The 26,574-nt window shown below is 33.4% G+C and overlaps 1 long non-coding RNA gene across 2 annotated transcripts; it reads left to right on the plus strand.

Annotated features, from left to right (window-relative positions):
* Positions 1 to 20,831: 20,831 nt before the first annotated feature.
* LOC108463328 (uncharacterized) lies at positions 20,832 to 23,768 on the plus strand. Of its 2 annotated transcripts, none has more exons than XR_001868055.2 (3): positions 20,832 to 21,101; positions 21,195 to 21,271; positions 23,203 to 23,768. It is a non-coding gene; the product is annotated as an uncharacterized LOC108463328 (long non-coding RNA). The 2 variants fall into 2 exon arrangements; XR_008277394.1 differs by having other exon boundaries at positions 20,836 to 21,101; positions 21,235 to 21,271.
* The last annotated feature ends 2,806 nt before the right edge of the window (positions 23,769 to 26,574 follow it).

The raw sequence follows: 26,574 nt of genomic DNA on the forward strand, positions 1-26,574 counted from the left end.
CAAGCGTCTGTAGCGCTCGGCCAAATAGGCCAGAATGCTCTCAATATGGCAGGCGTCATTTTGGCTAGTGTCGAGGAAACAAGAGCGGTTGCTACAAGTGTGGGTCACTATACCACTTTATCCGTGATTACCTTGAGATGGAAGAGAGAGAAAAGAAGTAAGAAATGAAGGCAAGTAGTGCTCCGCTGAGGGGTAGACCACAAAAGAACCCCGGGAGTAGGGCTAGTAGTAGGGGTACGACAAAAGATGCTGCGGTGAGGTCCAAGGGCAGAACGCCTGCAAGGGCCTATACTATTCGTGCCCGCGAAGAGGTGGAGTCTCCCGACGTGATTACGGGTACTTTTTCTATCCATGATATATCTGTTGTTGCTTTAATTGATCCGGGGTCTACCCACTCCTATATTTGTATAGAATTGATACCTTGAGTGAACATGATAGTAGAGTCCACTGAATTTGTGATAAGAGTGTCCAATTCTTTGGGTAGATATGTTTTAGTGGACCAAGTATGTAGAAATTGTCTTTTGACAATTAGAGGTCATTGTTTTCCGGCTAACTTGAGGTTATTGCCGTTTAATGAATTTGATGTAATCCTTGGGATGGATTGGTTGACTACTCATAGTGTTGTAGTGGATTGTGGGAAAAAGATAATTGAGTTTAAATGTGAAGACGGGAATGTTCTTCAAGTTGGACCAAATGGGTTAGATAATTTGCCTGTAGTAGTATCGCTTTATCTGCCGAGAAATATTTAAGGAAAGGATATGAGGCTTACCTAGTTTTTGTGCTGAATACTCAAGTGTTCGAGTTGAAGATTGAATCGGTACCAGTGGTTTGCGCCTTTACAGACGTGTTTCCGGAGGAATTACCTTGAATGCCTCCAGTGAGCGAAGTTGAGTTTGGAATTGAGTTGGTCCCCGATACAACACCTATCTCGATTACTCCAGATGGCTCCGACAGAATTGAAAGAATTGAAGGTACAGTTGCAAGAGTTAACAGATAAGAGTTTTCCGAGACCGAGCTATTCACCGTGAGGTGCTTTGGTGCTTTTTATGAAGAAGAAAGATGGATCGATGAGGTTATGTATCGACTATAGATAGCTTAATAAAGTAACAGTGAAGAACAAGTATCCTTTTCCAAGGATCGACGACCTGTTTGATCAGTTAAAGGGAGCTATGGTATTTTCCAAGATTGGTCTAAGATCCGGATACTACCAATTAAAAGTAAAAGAGCAAGATGTAACAAAAATTGCTTTTTGAACGAGATATGAGCATTATGAGTTCCTCGTCATGCCCTTCGGCTTGACTAATACCCCGACGGTATTTATGGATTTGATGGACCGCATCTTTAGACCATATCTGGATAAGTTTGTTGTCGTCTTTATCGATGACATACTGGTTTATTCGAGTGATGAGAGCGAGCACGCAGAGCATCTAAGAGTTGTGTTGCAAACCTTGAGAGTCAAGAAATTGTACGCCAAGTTTAGTAAGAGTGAATTTTGGCTTAAGAAGGTCAGGTTCCTAGGACATCTTTTGTCGGGTGACGAGATCCGAGTTGACCCAAGCAAGATCTTGGCTATTGTTGAGTGGAAACCTCTGAAGAATGTGACAGAGGTTCGAAGTTTCTTGGGATTGGCTGTGTACTACAGACGGTTTGTAAACGGGTTTCCTATTATCGGTATTCCAATAACGAGGTTATTACAGAAAGGTGTCAAGTTTGAATGGACAAAAAAGTGCCAGCAAAGTTTCAAGAAGTTAAAGGCTTTGTTGACCGAAGCACCAGTGTTAGTACAATCGGAGTCGAGCAAGGAATTTGTGATTTTTAGTGACACCTTCTTGATTGGTTTGGGGTGTGTGCTCATGCAAGAAGGCAAGGTTATAGCCTATGCCTCAAGAAAACTCAAGCCACAGGAGAGAAACTATTCGACCCATGATTTGGAACTAGCGACTATAGTATTTGCGTTGAAGATTTGGAGACATCACTTGTATGGAGAGAAATGCCGAGTATTCACCGATCATAAGAGTCTTAAGTATTTTATGACTTAGAAGGAGTTAAATTTATGGTAACGAAGGTGGTTAGAGCTGATAAAGGATTACAAGTTGGTAATTGACTACAATTCAGGAAAGGTGAACGTGGTCGCCAATGCATTGAGCAGAAAATCATTATTTGTGCTAAGAGCAATGGATGTCAATATGGCTTTGTATGATGATGGTTCACTTCTAGTAGAGTTGAGAGCTAGACCGACATTCCTACAAGAGATTCGTGAAGCTCAGAAAGGTGATAAGAAGTTGCAAGCTAATATGACTCAGTGTAAAACAAAAAATAAGTCCGAGTTCTGTATTGGTACGGACGTATGTTTAAGGTTTAAAGACAGAGTTTGTGTACCCAAAGACAATGAGTTTATTCAGAAGATTCTGAGAGAGGCACATAGTGGTTGTTTGTCCATTCACCTGAGCAGTGTGAAAATATACAATGACCTTAAAAAAATGTATTGGTGGTCGAGTATGAAAAGAGACATTTTAGAGTTTGTGTTTAAATGCCTAGTATGTCAACAAGTGAAGGCTGAACACCAAGTACCTTCGGGTCTACTTCAGCCTATCATGGTCCCCGACTAAAAGTGGGATCAGATCACTATGGATTTTGTGGCGGGTTTTTCGGTAACCCTAAAGAAAAAAGATGTTGTTTGGGTTGTTGTGGATAGGCTAATAAAGTCAGCACACTTCATACCTGTACATATCGACTACTCTCTTGAGAGATTAGCTGACTTGTATGTTTCCGAGATTGTGAGACTACACGGGGTGCTCATATCGATTGTTTCAAATAGAGACCCGAGATTTACCTCGAGGTTTTGGAAAAAGTTACAAGAGGCTTTGGGAACAAAGTTGAGTTTTAGCACAGCTTTTCATCCGCAAACCGACAGTCAGCCCGAGAGAGTAATTTAGATATTAGAGGACATGTTACGGTGTTGCGTCCTCGATTTCCAAGGCAGTTGGAAAAAGTATCTACCGTTGGTTGAATTCACCTATAATAACAATTATCAGAAAAGTTTGAAAATGGCGCCTTATGAGGCTTTATATGGGCAAAAGTGCCAAATACCCTGTTATTGGACTGAGCTTAGAGAGGGTCAGATCCACAGGGTCGAATTAGTCAATGAGACTGAAGAGAAAGTTAGAGTAATTCGTGACTGCTTGAAGGCCGCCTCGGATAGATAGAAATCCTATGCGGATTTGAAACGAAAGGAAATTGAGTTTCAAGTCGGTGATAAAGTATTCTTAAAAGTATCTCCGTGGAGGAAAGTCCTCAGATTTGGTAGAAAAAGCAAGTTGAGTCATCGTTTTATAGGACCTTATGAGATTACCAAGAGAGTGAGGCCAGTTGCCTATCGATTAGCTTTACCACCAGAGTTGGAAAAGATTCATGACGTATTTCATGTTTCCATGCTACGTCGATATAGATCAGACTATTCGCATGTGATTACGCCGTCAGAGGTGGAGATTCATCCGAAAATGACTTATGGTGAAGAGCCAGTCAAGATTTTAGCTCGAGAAGTCAAACAGTTGAGAAATAAGAGTATAACACTTGTGAAAGTTTTGTGGCATAGACATGGAGTCGAGGAAGCCACGTGGGAACCTGAGGAGACTATGAGAGATCAGTATCCGAACATATTCACTGGTAAGATTTTCGAGGACGAAAATCCCTAAGGGGAGAGAAATGTAACAACCCGATTCAGGGCCTAGTCGGAATAGTGGTCTCGAGAACACAAATCCGAAGTTGGAGGAATTATTTTATTTTTAAAATAGAGTCATACCATGGTTATTATAGTGCATGAAAAATTTGATAAGCTAATTTTAACGTTTATGAGCCTAATTGCGAAAAAGGACTAAATCGCATAAAGTGCAAAAGTCTTAAATTGATAGTTAAATGTGTCAAATAACTAGAGAACCAAAAAATGGGGCCTTTAAAGGGCAATTAGTTCCTTTTAAAAGTGCTTGGCCGGCCATAGAGTCAAAGAGGGGACAAAATCTTTAAGTTTGTATGTTAGGTGACTTATTTTGACTAAAATAGAAAAAATAGTCAACTTTCTTTTCTTCTCATCTCTTCCCACTGAAATTACCAGCTATTGTTGGGGTTTGAAAGCTTCAAAAATTTCAGCAACTTTGAGCCCTCCCAAGTAAGTGATTTTGATAGTTTCTCTTAAGGATTTTTTACATTTTTTAGACCCTAGAAACATGAGCTTTCTAATGAGGGGTCTATTTTGCAAAATGATCAAGAGTTTAGGGTTTTGCCATGAAATGACTTGTGTTTTTTGCTGAGTTTTATGGAAAAAAATGAGTTTTGGTTGTCTTATAAACAACTTTTGTGAAAGGTGTTAGCATGAAAACACATAAAGGGATTATTTTGTACAAGTTGCAAAATAAGTGATAAGTGTGTGAAATAGAGAGAATTTGGAGTTGCTATAAGAGTAAAAAGAGTTCAGCTAGGCTTATGATGCGAAGAAATTCGATAAAAATCAATTTTCGATCATAGGGACAAAATGGTTATTTTACCAAAAGTGTAAATTTTTAATTGCCTAATTGTAATTAGTGACTCAATGAGTGTCTTTTTGCTAATATAGATCAAGAATTTCTAAATCAGAATCAAGACAGGGGGAAAGCCAAGCAAATCGACTAAACCATATATTCGTTACATTTTGAAATCCGAGGTAAGTTGTATGTAAATGATACAACTATATTGCTGAAATATGTGTTGGAATCGTTATTGAATTGATATAGCATGAATTGGTTGATTATGAAATTGAGATAGTAGAACTTTCGTTGAAACCTTAGGAAGTAAACCAGATATTCATGCCTTAACATTTGGGTCACTTGTATTAGCTAGTGTAAGACATGTCTGGGACATGCATCGGCCATAATATGAGAGCCAGTGTAAGACCACGTCTGGGACGTGGCATCGGCATCGAGACGAGTGCTAGTGTAAGACATGTCTGAGACATCATCGGCCTCGAGACGTAAGCCAGTACAAGACATGTCTGGGACATGCATCAGCTGTGAGATGTGTCAGTGTAAAACCATGTCTGGGACATGGCATCGGCACGGTTATGTGAGAGCTAGTGTAAGACCATGTTCGGGACATGGCATTGGCCTCGAAGATGATAGCCAGTGTAAGACCATGTCTAGGACATGGCATCGGCACCTTACCCATGTTTGAGTCTTATGGAATATCCGGATGTGTACCGAATGGTTCAACGGCGAAAGTTATGAATTTAAGTTAATAAGGAAAGTATAACCATATTGTGAGTATTACAGGTACCTAAGTGATACATATGTATAAGATGTGAACTCATTGTATATGCTATGTGATTTGTATTAAGTGAAGAGTATGTCATGCTTATGCCCACTTTGGTATCATGAGTTGTTGATAAATGGTAGACTTAGGGTTGTATATTTATTTATGTGCAACTTACTAAGCTTTATACTTACTCCCTTTCCTTTTCATTTCCTTACAGTGTCGCCTGTCTAGCTTAAGGATCACCAAAATTCAGAGATATCGATCACACTATCAGCCGAAGTAATCGGTATAGTTGGAATTATATTTTTGAATATGGCATGTATAGGGCTTAGACTTTACCATTTTGTGTTTTTGAGAATTCGCCAATTGTAATGACTCGGGTTGGGAACCCTTCATTAAGTATTAAGCCTTAAATGATGGATAATACTCATTTTAATTTATAAAATATGTATTGTCATGGTTAAATGAATGTCTATCGTGGCTGATTTGATATTAGAAGTTGTGTTGTTTTGATATTGGTTGGTATTTGTATGAATCTAAGTATGTCAGGGTGGCAAAAAGGCTTGGTAAATAGCCTTATATTGTCCATGCGGGCGTGTGTCTAAGCCGTGTGTGACACACGGTCAGCCTTGTGAGAGTGTGGTCAAGTCGTATGTCCCCTACACGTAAAAATTTCAAGTCAATATACATGGTAATAAACACATGGGTAGAGACACGGCCGTGTGGTGGACACGGCCTAGTGCACGGGCGTGTGCCATGACCATGTGACATTTTAAGGATGCTGACGTCAGAAATAAAATGTCCAAGTTTTTGCACACGGGCTAGAACACGGGCGTGTCATGGCCATGTGAGGAACACGGGCCATTGACACGGGCGTGTGTCCGGCCGTGTGAAAATGCCTGTAGGTATGAATTAGAAATTAATTCTACACGGGTGTGGGATACGGGCTTGTCCCAGGGTGCTTAGCTATCAGGACGACCATGTCGAAATGGTCACATGGGCGTGTTACGCTTCCACACGAGCGTGTGTCCTGTTTTAAAGACAAATTTCTTAAGGTTGGTTTAAAGACCCGGAAAGGTTTTGAATAGTTTTCAATGATCGATTTAGGGCTCGTAGGCTCATAATAAGAAGGTTAAAGTAGAAATAGAAAAAGTTTTAATTTGGACCGAGTCTTGGTGACTTGAGGTTGGTTGTAAGCATGATATCGAGTTAGGTAATGCCTTGTAATTTTCCCCGGTATGGGTTATGGGTATGGGGTGTTACAATTTCCACATGCATATAAACACTTGCAAAGACACCTAAAACATGCCAGATTCAATCATTCTAAGCCTAACCAATATGCCTTCAGTTGGCACATTAATGCAAAACAGGCATATACATTCATGACACAACATTTCTTTACTCATCCAGCCACATTCATTTGTTCCACAAATCCAACATCATTGAAGAGTTTAATCAAGTGACCAAATAGCATATCAAGACTATAGACCTACGAAGCTCAAAAACATGATCACATATAAATTAGTTCTATACATAAACATCACTTCATCAATCTAACCAATACGACATATAATACACAGTCAAAACATATACCAATTTCACCTATTACATGAGAAGTTCCACACCATATTTGAATTTTCATACCAAATTATGAACTAGTACATTATTAACTAAGGCATATATTCATCACATAAGTAGAGAACATACCACTTGTGATAAATACTAAAAACATATACAAGATACTCCTATTACATGCCACGTATCCCAAAATTAAACGTTTTCAAAATCTACCAAAAAAATCTGAATAGTGTGATATTCGTGTTGATCCAATCACCTGATTCCGCAAAATGTTATCTACAAGGAAACAGGAAAATGAAATGAGTAAGTTTTTATGAGCTTAGTAAGTTCACAGGTTAAAACATTATAACTTACCGTATAATCATAGTTTTATAAATAAATAAATAAAACAATGGCTAACATTAACCATATCAGTCACAGTCATTCAACAGGTAAGTTTCGTAAATACGAGTCATTTAATTACATTAGTTATATAATATCAACCATTATCAAGTCACGATATAATATCGGAAATCATGAACACATGCACAGGTCTTTTACAAGAAATTATAAGCAAATAATAGTTACATACCATAATTAAGTCATTTAACCATTAAAAACTCAGCCTGATGAACGATATAGATAGATATGGATACGCGGCTATCCATCCAAAACATGCCAAAAAGCTCATACGAGCCAAACCAACCGAGAGCAAACCTTGGCACCAAGTGCCAAGCCCGAAGGCTTTACATGCACCCTTAGTAACACACCAAAAACACTGTAATATATCACGATAGTCCGTAACAAACACTGGACATCTGGTATATTCAGTGAACAATAGTAAATCAGAAATTATCATCTCATCTCAACTCAAACCCATACAGCATACCAATTGTATCCTATTATATGTTCATCCAGGCTCGATGCACATTATGTATAATAATTTATAATTCAGTTCATTTTCTCACCTTGAACCAATTTATTATAATCCAATTACATCTATGTATTTATTAACATACCACAACTCAGAAATCAATATAATATTATAAATCATACCTAATTAAACTGTATGAACTTACCAGGGCTAAACTGTAAAGATAATAAAATTCAGGTGCTATTTAGTAACTTTTCCTTTTCCACTGTTTTCCATCAGCTCTTGATCTATACGATATTTTATTTCAATTATCAACCCCCAATTTTTTAAAACAATTTAATTTAAAGCATATAACTTCTTAGATGACATTTTACACAATAGCCTTACACTTTTACATTTATTTAATTTAGTCCCTAATATCAAAACAGGCTTATTTTTCAGAACTAACTCAACCCAAATTGCCGAATTTTTAGCCATCTCTAAACAACCCTCAAATTCTAAAATTTCTCAAGAACACCCTACCAAAATTACTTACTTTCAATTTAGTCTTTAAATTTAAAAACTATACAAAATCACTTAACAAAATAGTCTTAAAACATTTCTAAGCTTTAAAATCTTCCATTTAACATCCAAAATCATCAATGATTATTTTAAAAAAATTTAACAAATTTGAAAACGGAGATACGAGTTAGCTGGACCCAGTTGCAACAATCTCAAAAACATAAAAATAATTAAAAACGAGTGAGAAAATACATACCATGCACACCAAAAGGACTTGGCCAAAAGCTCCCCAAGTTTAGCTATGGAGTTTTCGGTTTCTCCATAAAGAAATAAAGAAGATGATACTTGTTTTAATATTTTATCTTAGTTTTTTTATTTAATTACAAAAATGCCATTAATTCAACATAATTTTAATCTAAAACGCATATATCTACCATCCACTATCTTGACTATGGCTAAATTGCCATAAGGATCCATTCAATAATAATTTTGCACTCAATTAACCCTTTCAAACTAATAGCGATTAACTTTTGCAACTTTTACGATTTAGTCTTTTTTACTTAATTAACTATCTAAACGTTAAAATTACTTAACCAAATTTTAATATACATATATAATCACTCCATAAATATTTAATAAAAATATTTACGGGGTTAATTTATAGAAATGAGGTCCCGAAACCTCATTTTCTGAAACCACTTGTCTTTAAAGATAAACCACTTACACTTAAGTAATAATTCAAATAACAAAAATTATCAAGTCAAAATTTATTATAATTCTATATTTGACTCGTAAATATTAAATAATAATATTTATGAACTCACTCGTCGAATTTGTGGTCCCAAAACCATAATTTCCGACATCATTGAAAAACTGGCTATTACACTTATCATTCAAACTTGTTCCTGGAGTTTATCGACTCATTCGGACTCATTTCGACCACCAGGGCTCATTTTCAATTGATTTGCACAATAATGTATAAAATTTATTTATTAAGCTCATCTATGCACATATTTGTTCACATATCATCATACCATTTCATTCCAATACTATTTATCAAGTTTATAATTTAAACCCCTATTAACATGACTCGGACTTGGACGGATACACAAATCATCCAACCAACACACCAAACTAGCACCGAATGCATCAATGGATAAACTAAAGTAGGATAAATTGGCACGTAAAGCGCATCCTGACGCATAAAGCGCATACTGGCACATGAAGTACATCCTGAAACACAAAGTGCATCCTGGCACACAAAATGCATCTTAGCGCATAAAGTGCATATCTGGCACATGGACTGCATCTTAACACACAAAGTGCATCCTGGCGCACGAAGCGCATATATGGAAAATGAAGTGCATCCTGGCACACAGGTGCATCTTGGGGCATAAGCGTATAATCCCATATACAAATCAATCCTACGACATGTCAACTATATATGATACAACCCAAACAACTAATAGGGTATCAATATTTAATTGCATTTTACAATTCAATCCATATTATATCTCATATCATTTTCATAATCGCAATCCTATTTCATCATTAAATGCATATATTTCATATTATATTAAGATATTTCATTTCAATTTCTACATCACATATCACATATCACAATTCAAGTATTTCGTGTTATTTTTCATTCCAGTCATTTTAGTCCCCTATCCTAATTGTCCATACCAAACTCAATCAAAACATATCATACTATCAATATATACTCACTTCAATGATTCATCAATAAATAAACATGCATATGCAAGCAAATATTTCTATCCCGAATCATAAAAGTACAAACTGTGGTCTCGCGTCACTTGTTGACAACTCTCATTTTTCCTTTCCCTCTCGACGGTTTCACGTTGATTTTAGATAGAATAGTCATAATACATAACACACTATTAATTTCCAGCCAATTCATAACCAAATATTAGTTTATACATATTTTTCATTTTATTCAATTTAGTCCTAAAACTAGGACAAACATAACTTTCAATCTAGAGTTTCGGATTAAAATTTTATTTCACATTTATTCATCAGGGACTTATACTTTTTTATTCCTACCATAACTTTATAACAACTTTTCATTTTTATTCAATTTGGTCCCTAATATAAACAAGCTAACAATCAAGCTTGTTAAGCTTTAGAATTTAGTATTTTTCATAATCTAAGGTTAATTTCTATCAATTTCACACCTAATTCATCCAATTCTCAACAATGGTAACTTACCAAAATTTCATCAATTGATCAAATTGATCCATAGGTTAGTTTAATCAAGCTCCCATGATAAAAAAATCTATAAAAAAATAAAGAAAAATGGCTAGGGACTTGTAATTAAGGGTCAAATGTTCAAACTAGGTTTTTAAGCTTTCTTTTCTCTTCAAACATGGTGGATGATGGATTTTTAAAGAAGATAATTACTTGTCATCTTTTTCCACTTTCTGTTGGTTTATATAGTTGGATTAATTTGTAATTAAACATGTTTAATTAGGTTAATCATACTTAATAATGTTTTAATCACCAATTAAATAAACATAATGTCATCCACCATCAAATCCCACTATCATCTATTTTAATTAGCTTGAATATAAAATTGGTACTTGAACTTCTCCATTTCTTCTAGATTGATACTTAACGTTTTTTTTTGTCCTAGATTGGTACCTTAACTTTTTTTTCTGTCAACTAAATCGGTACTTTTTGTAACGCCATTAAGTTTAAGACATGGGACAAAATAAGATTGTGACATGTGGAATTAATGATGTCATAATTTTAAAAATTATATTAAAAATAATAAAAATATTTTTTAAAAATAAATAAAAATTAAAAAATAATAAACTAACAAAATTACCAAAAAATTAAATCAAAATAACCAAAAATAATCTTTTTTCCTCACTTCGTTAACTTTTTTTCTTTTACTTTTTCATTTTCTCTATCCTTTTCTTTCTTCATACCCTAACCATTGCCACGACACTACCGTCCATGGCCTTTTTCGGCTGATTCTATTGAACCTAAAAGAGTGGAGTCAATGCCAATGGTATCTCCACCTTTGACAATGTTAAGCATATGCTTGCTGATTTCCTTGGAATACAACTGAAGGATCTTGATGTTGTCCTCATTAGTGGAGAACGATACGTTGGTGACTAAGAAAATCTCCTCCTAGATTAATTTGGCCGTGGAAAAAGACTCCTGCTTGGGATGGTTCCATAGCGTTTGGAAAGGATAAATTCAAAAGATAGTGTCTTAACGAGACGGTTGAAGATGATGTTACAAGTTCATTGGGTGGGCGGCTAAATTTTAAAGGTGAGGTTGGCCGTAGTGTTGTCTACTTGGGTTTGGGTCTAGTGGGGCTCCCTAGTTGGTGCGGTAGAGTCCTTGGAAGTGGGAGATTCAGGATCAATCATTTCTTTGGGTGGTAGGTGAAGAATTGGATTTGTTTAGGCTTTTAGGATAGGGAAACCAGATAAGTATTTGAGGAAGGAGGAAAGAAAGGGAAAATGAGGTGGGTGGGCCGTGTGTGGGTTGAAATGAAAAGGATTCACCAGCTTTGTTGTACTTTAAATCAACATCTACTTTAAATGCTATACATTGTTTTCAATTTTTTAACATAACATCCCAATTTTATGCACTATTTAGTTGATGATTCATTATGATTTGGTTGTCAACAAATCAAGGTTGCCCTCCTCTTTGATTTTTGCTTAAGGCTAGCAATTAACCAATCCTTTTCCCAAAGAAACAACCTTATCTTTTTTTGGCCGATCAAAAATTTCAATGCCTTTGATGGTAGGATCAATTGGAGAAGGCCATGGACAGTAGTGTCATGATAGTGGTTAGGGTATGAATAGAAGATTAAAAAGGAAAAGAAATAAAAAATGAAAAGAAAAAAATTAATAAAGTGAGAAAAAAAGTTTTTTTTTTATTTTGATGTAATTTCTTGGTAATTTTGTTAGTTTATAATTTTTTATTTAATGATGTCATTAATGCCACGTGTCACAATATTATTTTTCCACCTATCCTAGACTTAACAACATTACAGAAAAGTGCTAATTTAGTTGACGGAAAAAAACCTGTAAGTACCAATCTAAGAGAAGTGGACAAGTTCAAGTACCAATTTTATATTTAAGTCATTTTAATTTGGTCTATTAGCCATTTTAGTTCTTGGAATAATTACTATTTAAGTCCCCAAGTCTTTTCCTAATTAAAAATCTATAGCAATTAATTTTTTTTACAATTTAGTCCTTGAGCCTTAATTAACCACATTATCGACTAAATTGCTTAATCAAATATTAATATATCTATATAATAACTTCGCAAATATCTTAATTTAACATTTACATTTTGTCTGCTCTTGTAGCACGTTTTCTAGTCTTTTTTATGCATGTAATCTTATTTTTACAAGTGATTTTGGGATGATTTTGTTGTCGTCCTCTCTAATTTAGTAAATGCTCGATTCTTTTGTCGATTTTTGCTCACCGCTTTGGACCATCTAGGGCTGATTTCCTTATCGCATTAAGTGCTTGCAATCACTCCAGATATGTCATGCTTGAGTTGTGACAAAGCTAACTGCCAACATGTCATAATGTTCTATTTATGTTGAGGTTAAAGCCTTTGTTGTATTGATGGAGCTTGTCTTTCACCATCTACGATGAATGTTTGCTATTTTTTTCTCTGAATTGTATGGTTCCATTCATTAAATGAATTCATAGATTTACCTTTAAAAAAAATATTTGCGGGTTTGGTTTACTAAAAATTGGATCGTTACATTAATTGTGTTTATATATCATTATGATTTAAAGAAAATAAATAAGTTATTAAAAATCGAGATAAAATTCTCACTAATCACATTACCTCTGTACTATCTAACCTTGGTACCACTGTTAATAGTATATTATTATGGACTTAAGATAATCTTATTAAACCAAACATAGATTTGTGATTATGCAATATAAAATTCTCACCAGTAATCTTATACTCCATGCCCATACTTAACTTTTTGCTTTCATTTCATTACTTCTATATTTGAAAGTGTATTCAATGGATATTAAGGTTTTGTTTGGTTTTAGAAATCATAAGTGCACATAAACAACATATAGTTTTTAATGGAAAAATAATATATAATTTTTCTATTCTTTTCCCTTAGCTTTTAATCGTAACTTTTGGTTTGATTCTAATAAGACCTTCAAGCTTTAGAAATTTTGTGATTTTAAATTTCAATCTTATCATGGGTGAAGTAATAATTTATTTGGAATGTTGAAAATTCAGTTATATATTTTTATAAGATTTAAAATGTAATTTTATCTATTTACTAGCATAATTTTTATAATTTTTAAAAGGATTAAATAAAAATTTATCATTTTAGAAAGCTAAATTATAATTTATCATATACTATTTATATTTTTATAAATTTTAAGGGACCTAAAGGAAATTTTCCATTTTAAAGGGTAGCCTCCTACTTCCCCCTTGCTATCCCTTATGTTTTCTCTTCTACCTAGTGCCATACGGATATACTATTTATAATTTTATAAATTTTTAAAGGGACCTAAAGAGAAATATTCCATTTTGGTGGCTACCTCTTATTGCCCCCTTTTCTTTTATCTTTTCCCTAGTGTTGTAGGGATGAGAAAGGATATTGTTGCTTGATAATGAAGCTTGTAACAACCCGTTTTTAGTGAAATCGGAACAGTAGTTTCGGGACCACAAATCTGAGTCAGAAAAAATTTATTTTAATAACATTGCATGGTTTGTATTATGATAGGAAAGACGTGTGAAAATTTTGATAAGAAAATTTTAACAACTTCATGTTTAATTATAGAAAGGACCAAATTGCATAAAATGCAAAAGTTCAATTCTAGTAGCTATATGTATCAAATAGCTATGGAATTCAAAACTTGAGATCCTTATATGGCAATTAGACCATTAAGAAAAGTTAGTAGATATTTTTTATGATTCATCCATGGAAATTTAGAAAAAGAAAAGGACTAAATTAGAAATTAAAATAAATAAAAGATGATAAATAAAATAAATATCTAATATCATCATTTTATATCATATTCTTCCTCAAATTCAATGGAAACCCTAGGAAAGAGAAAAAAAATCAAGCAAGCCAAATTGGGTAAGTAATCTTGTCCCATTTTTAGTAATTTTCATATTTCCGATATCGTAATAACTTAATCTATCTATTTTGGGGATCAATTTGTAAAGATATTAAAGTATTGAAATTTTTTCATAGATAAATATGCTGAAATTCTAAAATTTATGGTAGAAATTGAAAGGTTGTTAATAGATAAACAAATTTTGTAAAATGAATTTTCATGAAATTATGTTTAGGGACTAAATTGTAAAGATGTAAAATTCATGGAAAATTTTTTTTTTTTATGAAATACATGTGTTGTAAATGTTATATGTAAAAATCGGTTAGGCTTGGAATAAAGATTAAATTGCATGAATTTCATTTTTTGAGCCTAGGGATGAAATCATCATTTATGGAAAGTATAGGAGCAAAATGATAATTTGGCCTAGAACGTGAATAAAATTAAATTGAGTATGAAATTGATTACACTGACATTAAATTCATTTATATAGATCCGAAAAGACCTAGTACTGAGTTGGATCGAGAAAAATAAAGTGTCGGATTAGTAGATTCTTGAAAAAAATAAGTATCGAGGTAAGTTCCTATAACTAAATCATGTACATTAATATGTTTGTGTAACACCCCAAACCAAGCCTAGACGTTATGGTCGAATCTGGCGATGTCACTTGGAATGGAATTTGAAATTGAATTTATCAACTTTAAACTGTTTCCGGTTATTAGCTTTTATATATCTTTCATCAATTTCAAAACTATTTTCTCGTTAATTTGATTTGTTTAAAACATATTCTGTAGTGGAAACTCTTAAAACCGTGATATTTTAAGAAAATAGTTCGTGTTTAGGAAAAATGTTGTGTTTAATAATAATAAAAAAACGAGTTTCGTTGCTATTCAAAAGTTCATGAAAACAGTTAAAATCCCAAAACAATGGTAAACAATCCAAAAGTCCCAAATTACATAAAAAATACCCAAAAACAAACAGGGAATTAAAACCATAAGAGAAATTAAAACCGTTCAATAGACTTGTGGTCACCGCTGAGTCCTCCGCTACGCCAATTCGTCTAAGTTTGGGGATTATCTATACAGATAAAATAGAAAGGGGTAAGTCTACGTAAACTCAGTGTGTAATCCCCACAGGAGACATGATTACAGTCAAACAACAGTCATCAGTCAAATGCAGTCTGGGCCTAAGCCCATTTTAGTTTCAGTAGCAGTTCGGGCCTTAGCCCATTTCAGTTACAGTATCAGATATGCATTAGGGTCTAAGCCCATCACAATGACAATATCAGATGTACATTAATCAGTAAATAGAGTCCTACCCAACCAACCTCTACACACCACTACACTCCATGTGGGGTTTAAAACACCCACTCATCCTTACACTCCAAGTAGTACCGAATGTGGCACATAATCAGTAAATTGCAGCTAACCTGCCAAATAATAGGCTTAAGAGCCTTTCAGTACACTTCCTCCAAATATCAACCTCCCAACCCAATACAATGCAACATACAGTAGATGACATGCTAATACATGAATATCAGTTATACATATAGCTCAATATTCATTTATATAATCATCATGTTCAGTACATACATCATACATACAGCTCACACATTTAAGGGTCTAACTAGTGCTTACTGATCCTACAGTAGGTTTACAGTCGACTTGGGTGACCCATATAATCTTAGAACACATTTCAATTAAATAGGCTCACATGCCCATATGGCTTGCTCGTGTGGTACATGCGGCCCAATTTGGCCTTAACCATATGGATCACATAGCTTGGACCAAAACCCTACATGCCTGTATGGACTACTCGTGTAGCCCACACAGCCCTAATCAATCTAGCCCGTGTGTCGCACATGGCTTACCTAGCCATCACATAGCCTTGTCTTGCACGTACGGCCTGGCCTCATCGATCACACACTCGTGTTATGGTACACAGCCTACCACATAGCCATATGGGGTTGACAGTAAGGTTTTCAACTTTCGTACGTTTCGGGTACACACTTGGTACAAATTTGGTGCAAAACACTCTCGAGCCCTCCGCAACTTAAAAATAGTATACCCAGAATGAAATTAGTCATCAATTAACAACTCCCTCAACCTAAACTGAAAAGGCAGACTCACCTACTGTCTACACCCCCGATTACTCGCACCAATTAGACTTTTGCAAAGAATCTGCTGTTTCCACCACTTTTCCTACGCAAAAATACAACTAGGTTTTAAGGCTCAGAATTCAAATGACAAAGAATGCAAAGCAACCCACTTACCGAGTATACCAGAACCAAATGCTCAAATTGCACGAGATCAAGTATTAGGGCAGAGTCACAAAAAAGAATTAAAAGATTAAACCCTTTGATAGAGAATAGATGAGACAAAGCAGAATTAGGGATTTTTCTTTGTTTTAGAAAATGAAAATGTCAAGAAGAAACCAAGATTTTTGGGAAAAGGAAAATTAAAAATAAAATAAAATAAATACAATTTATTAGTCTATCCCCAAATTTTCTCCCCCAAACTACCCACTACTCAGAACCCGCTCAAATGAAACTCTTCCAGATAGCAGAGCAAAAATAATATCTACACTGGGGCTGGGATTCGAACACAAGACCTTCAGCAAACTAACACTCAACTTAACCACTAAACCAGCAAGCCCATTCTGGTATGAACTTACGAATAATCAAACATAAGCCTGCTGCTCAAGTATAAAGCTTAAGTCAGAAAAATACCCAAAATTTACTAAATGTAAGGCTTGAACTTGTGACCTCTCACAACATTTAGAATATTTAACCACTGAAGCAGATACACATTTGTGTCAAATTTTCACAAAAGTCGAAACAAGAATTTTGGGGCGTTACAATTTGAATTGAATGTTGTATATGTGTGAATTTTATAAATGTCTTATCTTATATATGGAATTAATCATATGTCCGATAATTCCCGACAAGTAATAAGTTCTATTTGAACAAATAAAACTAGATGGATACAGTACTTCCCGTATTGGTTATGGTCCTGCATATGTTGCAAATACATCATAGCTTGAAAGAGCATCCTGTTATAAGCCCTCTTGAGCTTCCCGTTATATGGCTCTTGCGAGCATCCTAATCGGTAGTGAACCTGCATGTGTTGCAGACTACCACAGCTTTTTGTGAGCGTCCTATTATATGATCGGTTGTGATCTTGCATATATTTCAGACACAAAAGTAGCTCTTTATGAGCGTCCTGATATAGGCTCTTTTTGAGCTTCTTGATATGGCTCGCTTAAACTCCCTATTATATGGCTATCCGGAGCTTCCTGATAATAACTCTTCGGAGTTACCTGTTAAGTTTAATAAGCTTCCTGTTTTAAACTCTTATAAGTTTCCTGATTTAGCATGGATATGCTTCTTGTTAAATGACTCACAGGAGCATCCTGATTATGTGCCCGAATTGGGGGCCCTTGAATATGAGTTGATGGTTTACAGTTTTGTAAACTTTGAATGTACTACATATGTATTCATCGAAATTTCAAATAAATTCAATAGGAAGATTTCTGATATGGTTAAACTGAACTTAAGATGATTGATTATGGAAATGCACATGTTATATGGGAATATGATATGGAAAGTACATGTTTATGAAAGTTATTACATGATGAGCTCATCCTTGATTTTTGATGTTTTCATGATATATATGACTAACAAGTTTCTTAAGATCAATTATGTTTAGGCAAATGGCCATAATGATTTGGATGCATGTTTGTATACTTATTTTGAATGTACATGATTGGTAAGTTAAATTCTTGTTATACGAACTTTACTAAGCATTTACTCAGCTTTTCTTCTCTATGTTTTATAGTGCTCAGAAGGTTGTAAAGGTTGGAATCGGTCGGAGCATCATCACACTATCCTTCAGCTCGTTTTGGTATAAATAACAAACTTATTTTGGTATAATAGCATGTATAGGCTAACTTGGCCAATGTTGGCATGTAAATAGTAGTTGTAATCTAGCCATTGGAATGGTTAGTTATGGTATTTTTAGCTAATATATATACTTGAAGTTATAATTTGGTTAATAAATAAGCCTTTGGTATGGTTAAATTGAATAATATTAAACATATATGTTATTCAAAAGGTAAGTTTGAATACATGTGATGATATATCATGTATAATGTTAATGTTGGCTTGATTTAAATGTCTTGAATTGGTTTGGAAATATGTTAAAATGTTAATGTAGGTACAAGGAAAAATTTGGATGAGAAATAAGATTAGGAAATGGTTTTATTTTGTCCACACGAGTAGACACACAGGCATGTGTCTCAACTATGTGTGATACACGGCCATACGCACGGGCGTGTGTCCCTTACATCTTAAAAATTGAGAAACAGAATGCTTAGAATTGGTCACAAGGGCAGAGACACGGGCATGTGTCTTAGCCGTGTGTGACACACGGTCTAACATACGGGCGTGTGTCTTGGCCGTGTGAATCCTGCGCCTAATTTTCAAAAATTAAATTGTCCATACGGCCTAGCTTACGGGCGTGTGGCTAGCCGTGTGACCAAAGTTAGAGAGTTACACGGGTATAGGCACGGGCTGGGACATGGTCGTGTGCCTCATATCGAATGCCCACACAGCCTACCCACAAGGGCGAGTGACCCTTGTATTTAAGAAAATTTTTGAAATTTCGCGAAAAATTCTTTGAGTTCCTGATGTAGTCCCAACTTATTTCTAATTTATAAATTGGGTCTCTAGAGTCCAATTAAGGGATAATAGGATTAAATATGATTGGTTTCGGATATGAACAGTAAATGATATAAATTAACTATATTTGTTCTATAAATTCTGGTAATGCTCTGTAATCTTGTTCCGGCGACGGATATGGGTTAAGGGTGTTATAAAACCAAACGAGCTACATGATTAACTTAAGTAGGCTTGTGAGCTAGTTTGTTGTTGATGATCTCTTTTGAGTGTATTGTAACTTTGAACTTCGAATTTTTTAGAGAAGAGATGAAAGAAAGAGATGGTCCCAACGAATATGCCAGAAATTTGTACACATAAATTTTAAGTCGAAAATTGACTTAGAAATTCAAAGTCAAATTTATTGATCACTTTTTAAATAGAAAAGTTACAATCCTGAGAAATTTCTTTACGAAGAAATTCTCTCTTTTGATTCTTCTCTTCAACTTGAGCTTCGATCCAAGAGTCATCCAACTTGATATTGGATGGATGTGGATTGTTCTAAGTGTCGTGTTAATTTACTTTTGATTCAGGTTTGAACCTCCTTTCTTCATTTGATTTGGATTGAAAGGTTGTTTTCTTCAAAAACAACTTTTGTCTTGAATTAGATCAGAAGATCGAAAGACGGCTTTTCTTCAAAAATGAAGTAAAATTCTTCAAATTTTTTTTTAACTTCTTCAAAGATTTTTATTGAGATCTTCTGGGCTTCTTGAACTTTGTAAAATGACTTGGGTGACCCCTTTTATTAGGGATGAGTAAAACTTGATTTGATTCAAAAAATCGAAAAAAAATTAGAATTTCGAGTTAATCGAATCAAGTTATTCTAATTATTCGAGTCAACTCGAATAACTCGATTCGAGTTTCAAATTCGAGTCGAGTTGAATTTCACAATTCAAATAACTCGAATAATTCGAATAATTCAAATAACAGATTCGTGTAAATACCCTTTTGATCCCTATTAACTTTGAAAATAAGCAAATTAGTCTCACTCTCAACAAAAACTACCAAAATAATTCAAAATAAATTTCAAAAATTCAAAATGTTTATAAAAAATCAAAATTTATATTTTTAAAAAATTCTAAAATATATAAAAAACTTAAAATTTTAAAAATGTTTTAAAATAATAATTTAGGGACCTAATTAATGATTCAAATTTATCATACTCAAGTATCTTATTTTTATCATTTTTCTTTGAATTTTTTAAAATATATATGGTTTCAAATTTATGTGCTCTAACATGGAATTAGTTAAACTCTAACAATATTTTTATTTGACATGTTTAATTTTTTTAATTTAACTCGAATAATTTAACTCGATTCGATTGAACACTCATCCCTACTTACATTTTATAGTGTCAATTACTTGAATAAAAGATAATTTTAGTAGAATTTAACTGCTTCACTTGACTATTCTACAAGAACCTAAACTCTTTTATTTATTATTTATCTCTTATTAATTTAATTAATTAAGAAAAATAATCATTTAATATTATCACATAGTTATTTTATTTTAAATTAGTGATAATATAAAATTTATTATTTATCTCTTAATTAATTTAAATTAATTAAAAATAATTATAACATAAATATGATGTCATCATTTCTACCGATAATAATTTTAATTTGACACTCAATCATTTTGATTTGATACAAAACACTTTATAATTGATTCGAAATTATTTTACTATCTACAATCGAGATAATCTTCTAAATACCATATTTTAAAAGTAAATTTTTGAGAAATATACGATGAGAAATAATAAATGTTTAAAAAAATCTGATTAGCTCTCAAATCATTGATGTTGGAAATAAAAAAGTCTATAGGCCCCATTTGTTGCTTCCAAGCTTAGTATTTGAAGCAGGCAAAAGCTTCTTCAACGGGCATATGGAAACATTTAGGCTCTGTTTGTTTGCAAGTATTTGGTTTTCCAGAAAACATTTTCCTACTTTTACGGTGTTTGGTTGCAAGAAAACATTTTACAGTTGGAAAATATTTTCCAATACACGGGTAAAATCTCATTCGTTTTTGGGAAAATGTCTTACGGATTTTTTTTGTGTAAGACATTTTCCATCTCCTTCTTGTCCAGGTAAAAGTCCTTCTCCCTTCCTTCCGTTCTTCATCTTCTTTCTCTCTCTCTCTCTTTCTGCAAATCTCATTCCTCCCTTTCTCTCTTTCTCAGGCAAAGGCCAATCTCATTCCTCTCTTTCTCTCTTTCTCAGGCAAATCTCATTCCTCTTCGCAAGGTCTTGACTTAAGGTATGGCATCTTCTTTTTAAAGCTTTTTTTTTTCTTGTTCTTTACTTGTCCACATTTTCTTCTTGTTCTTTTTAAAGCTCTTTTTCTGGGTTTGGGTAAATTCTGTCGATTCAAGGTTTTGGTGTGGTTTTTTTCATCAATGTTAGGAAATGGTTGCCTCTATCTTCTTTGAAGTTGACTGTACTTCATATCAGTTTTGATACTTGAACACTATAAAGATAATATGCAAGTATGTCAATTATAGCTTCTGTCGCTACAAATATCATTTCAGATTTTTATGTTGGGTTTATGTTTGAGCCAAATTTCGTGAAATACATGTTTAAGTTTCTGCGAGCAGTAGAGAAAGGTTTTAGGTTTCTGATATCCCATTAATTGGATTTCTGGTGGTGAATTAAAGAAATGAAGAAAGCCTTAAATTATTCTGTAATAGAGGACTCTGGATTTTATGGGTTAGTGAATATCATTAATTTTAGAATAAGAAAAGCCTCCAGGTAAGAAAGGAATAGTTGGGTTGCTGCCTTACTGGGGAAGGGGCTACTCTTGTCCCTTATAGCCTCAGGTGCAAGGTGTAAAAAAAAAGCAGTAGCTTGAGTGAAGTGAAGTGCAATATGTATATCTGTGCGTTTTTCTGTGTCTATATATATAGCATAAGATATATAATAAACTCTAAAGTGTGATCTATATCTACAGAACATGCAATTCTTTTATTGGTCAATATACATGATTTACTTATGGTTCATGTCTATTGTTTAATACACGAATTTTGATAAGGATAGAGTTTAATACTAACCCTTTTCTTATTAGTAAAGGTATATCTAATGAAAAAAGTGAAAATTAAATTAAATTAAAGAGAACTTATATAAGGCGGATGCTTTTTATTCCTCTTGCCTTGCAAAAAAGGTGTGTGCCTGGTTAAATAGGCATTGCCTGGAAGGGTTTGAGGCACTTCTGTTGTCTAGTGCTAAGGCGCACAGCTCAAGTGTGCCTAGGCGCATGCCCTGACAACACTGAATCTTGTTTTTGAGGCAGAGAATCCATAAAGACTGAAAATTTTTACTCAAGAATCTTTATAAACAATTGAAGGCTTATGATTATAGCCATAGGTGCTAAGTTATAAAGTTGATATCTACTGTGTTGACATGATTCAATAAAGGCTTCTCTTATAAGCAAAAACCATGGAAAGCTTAGTATTGTTATCCAGGGAAATCTTCTTTAAGCATATAACAACCAATATGGTACATGTCTGTCTTGCAAATTTTTTTCTCTTTAACTTACAATGTTTTGAACACAATATGTGGAACTTTAAATACGAAGTATGTAGTTTATTTTGCTAGCGTCCTTGCAATGGGAAATCAACTGCCACGATTGTGATAGGTCAAAAGTTTCTTTTAGTATATTCATGTTAATAGGATCTTACTGGGAGTACACTTCAGAGTCTGAAAAATGAGAGGGTAGCGGTGCTTGAATCCTGTAACATTTTTTGCAGCTGCCAGTTTTAACCTTATGGATCCATAGTGGATACAGTTTTAAGATAAATGTGTATGCATGAACATTTCATGTCTTATCTTGTCTCCTTGGAAATTGTTATCCTTAATAATTTTGGAAAGTTAAGTGGTGATAGCAGTAATATTGTTAGTTACTGTTAGTTGCAGGGTTAAAGAGGTTGTAAAGCTGGTATGAGCAGTTGAGAAGGCTTAAGCTTCACTATATAAGCAGCCCTTAGCTCTATCAGAAAAGTGGTTTTTTGTGAATGAAAAGAATCAATCAGATATTTTATTCTAATTCTTTGATTTCTTCTTTTTATTTTGTTTCATTGTCTTATTACAGTGGTTTTCTATGACGTAGTGATACCTATTCTTTTAATACCAATGGTTGCACTATGCATGTAGGAGCTTCATGTAACTAATACATTTTATTCTTTCTAATTGCAGCAAAGTGTGAAGGAGGAAGTGGCAAACATAATAGCACCCCTGATGGTGAGACCAATAACACGGTGGCCTTTCTTTGCCTTCTTGGGTGGTGCAATGTTCTGCTTGCTGGCTAGCAACACATGCCACCTTCTTTCTTTCCCCTCTGAGCGCCTATCATATATCATGCTCAGGCTAGACTATGCTGGGATGGCGGCTCTCATTTCTACTTCCTTGTATCCTCCAGTGTATTACTGAAAGAAGTAGCTAAAATGAAACTAGAGAACTAGAGAAGAGTCGATTACTGAAAGAAGTAGCTAAAATTTATCTGCGGTTGAATTTATGCTCAACCCATTGTTAGTGAAGTGTATATTCTTCATTAAATCAGTCTTACAGCTCTAAGAACCATTAGCTTTCAGCCTTAATTTATGTTCTAAACATGCAAATACTTGTAATAATGTGGCAGAGACAAGAACTTAATGTTTTGGAGGTTTTAACTTCTATGCATTAATGTACACAGCTTGTATACTTATAATGGGGGGTGGATGATAAATGGCAGAGAATAGCCTGTAAAATTTGACTTACAACAACACTACGTGTAACTTATTTTTGCTTAGGTTTCTTTTCTTCTTTTTTTTTTCCTTTAGGAAAGAACAACCAAGATTGCTGGTAAAAATTAGAACATTTTTAAGTTAAAAATGTTACTTTAATCGAATATTAATTTAATTAAAAGTTTAACTTTTTCAAAAATTGAAATAAGAAATATTGCTGCAAGTGTATTTATATATCTTTGGGTAAATTATAGTAGAGGCCACTTAACAATGGCTTTTTCCCTTTTAGTTACTTAACTATGCAAAGTTTAAAAAATATCATTCAATTATTAGTAAATTATCTTTTTGATCACCTAATTATTGAAAGTTATAAAATGTCCATCAAGAAACTCATATGTGCTCTTCTTCTTAGCTTCATGAATGCACAAATCAATTAAAACTCAGAGCCATTTGTTTGCTTGAAATAGCCATCTTCATTGGTGGAGAAAATTCCATTGTAGTGCTATAATCTTTCTTTGCATTTGTTGTTTCCTCTACAAGGTGTAGGCTTATTAATGTTCTGGGCATTGTTTAGGTAAGTTTTCATGCACTGGCGTAACATGGGTATGCATGCTCCCATTTAAATGCATTTGTCATGTATCTTTTTTGTTCTCTTGCAAAATGTTGTTTATGTGATCCAACATTCGAGTTAACGCATAAGTTATTAGCTCTATATAGTTAAACAAATGGTTTTCTTTCTGATTTTCTGTTCCTCTTTATAAATTTACATTTTTTGAAGTTTTTGAGCAATTTATCTGGATGAAGTATGAAGCTCTATCTAAATCTAGAGCAACAATGTAATAAACCCAGATGAAGAATGAACAATACAATAATTGAGTATTATTATATATTTAATTTGATTTATTTATTTATAAATAAATCATTGCAATATATGTAAAATAATTTAAAATATAAATTTATTAATATATATAAATTTATTAATATATGTAAAAATAGTTTTTAGGAAAATATTTTCGGAAATTTGTCAAACAACAAAAAATATTTTACATGATTCATTTAAACACTAAAAAATAAATTATTTTTCAAAATTATTTTTAAAAAATATTTTATTAACAAACAAACGAACACTTAGAAAGATTGGGTTTGAAAATTAAAAGAAAAAGAAAAAAGAAATGGAGGAAACATTGAACGGAAGGAGTTACTTTCAAAGTTATGAAACATGTTGGACACTTGGGAGGAAATAATGGGAGCTTTCAGATTTTGAAAATTTTCTATAGTGGATTGGGTTGTCAGAATGCCCCACATTCCGTCTACAATCAATCCCAAGGTTGGCCACGTTGATGAATTTAACACACAAGCAACCTTATCCGACATTTCCTTTTAAAACTCCTCTATTTCTTTGCCATCTGTCTTTCTCCTATTCATCCAAAATTCATGCTAAGCTTTTCTTGCTAATAACTTGTAAAGATAATATTATCAGAAAACACTGGAATTATGTCTCAATTTTATCAAAATTCCACCAAGTTTTAGGGTTATTTTACTGTTAGTATTGAAAAAACATGTGGAAAAGAATATAATTATCTTTACTTAAACAGGTAAGGTAAAGATTTTACATGGTTAATCAACACAAGAAAAATTTAAAAATGCAAATTTGGTCAATTCTATTATAAACTAATGACCTGAACATGTTCTACTCTCTCCAGGGTTTGTGGCATTGTCATCCTGCAAATCTTTCAAACCAGCGGTTGATGATGTCCAGTTAACTGTCCATGTACCGAGAAAAGAGTTCACTGTCCAAGTAGACAATTTTTGAAGCTTCCATGAGTTGTAGATCATCCACAACTACAAATATTAACCTGGGATACTTGTAAGATGATAAACTACACTTAAGTTATTAAATTATTAGTAAATTTATGTCTTGATCACTCAATTTTAAAAAGTTATAAAAAATTATTGAATTATTTAAAAGTTTTCATTTAATTTATTATTTATTAAAATTGTTGTTATATGATCTTCTCCATTTGCACCACCCGCATCAATTAAAAACATTTTTTTCTTTTTTTTCTATAGTTTAATTTCGTTTTTCATGAAACAATTTTGAACATCACGAATTTGTAAACCAAAATCTAAACAATTTTCTTCTCCAATCTCCAATATTGATCGTTAGGTCAATTCGGATCTAACACATGTTTTTCAACATTTTACTTCGGAGTTTAAAAGCTCAACACACACTCTAAATAAAATTTTCAACAGGTTGTAAACGGATTATAGACTGTTTAACTTTGAGATTTTTGAATGTTATAATTGCTTGCTTGGTTGTTAATCTGGATGGTTTAAGTACTTGTTTAATGTGATGATAATTAAATGAACTAATAAATTTTTGTAGCTAAGGGAGACTGTTGAGTATTAAAGTATGCCTTATACCTTCTCATTGTATGAAGCAAATGATTAATTTAGAAAAATATACACTTAGGTCTAATTTCTTATATAAAATATTCAACAAATTTGTGGTGTGGTTTGTAATGTTTTAAATGGAGAGTCACTTTGATGATTAATGTGACGTTCAAAATTTAGTTCGGATCATCCCGACCGAATTTAAGGCGTCACATGTAATGTTATCGTCAAATTATTTCTTGAAGCTCGCTAATTGAACTTTACAAAGAAAAAAAACTTAACAATTCAAAGAATTAAATAAAAAAATTTCAAGTAGTTTAGTAAATTAACTTTTTCATGTTTGAGTGATAAAATCGTAAATTTATTAATAATTTAATAAACTCATAATTGTTAAATGCAGACAAATGAGAATAAATTATAAAACTCATCAAATTAAATTCGTTAACTCTAC

Source organism: Gossypium arboreum, chromosome 13 (assembly GCF_025698485.1).
Source record: "Gossypium arboreum isolate Shixiya-1 chromosome 13, ASM2569848v2, whole genome shotgun sequence".
Lineage (NCBI taxonomy): Eukaryota > Viridiplantae > Streptophyta > Magnoliopsida > Malvales > Malvaceae > Gossypium > Gossypium arboreum.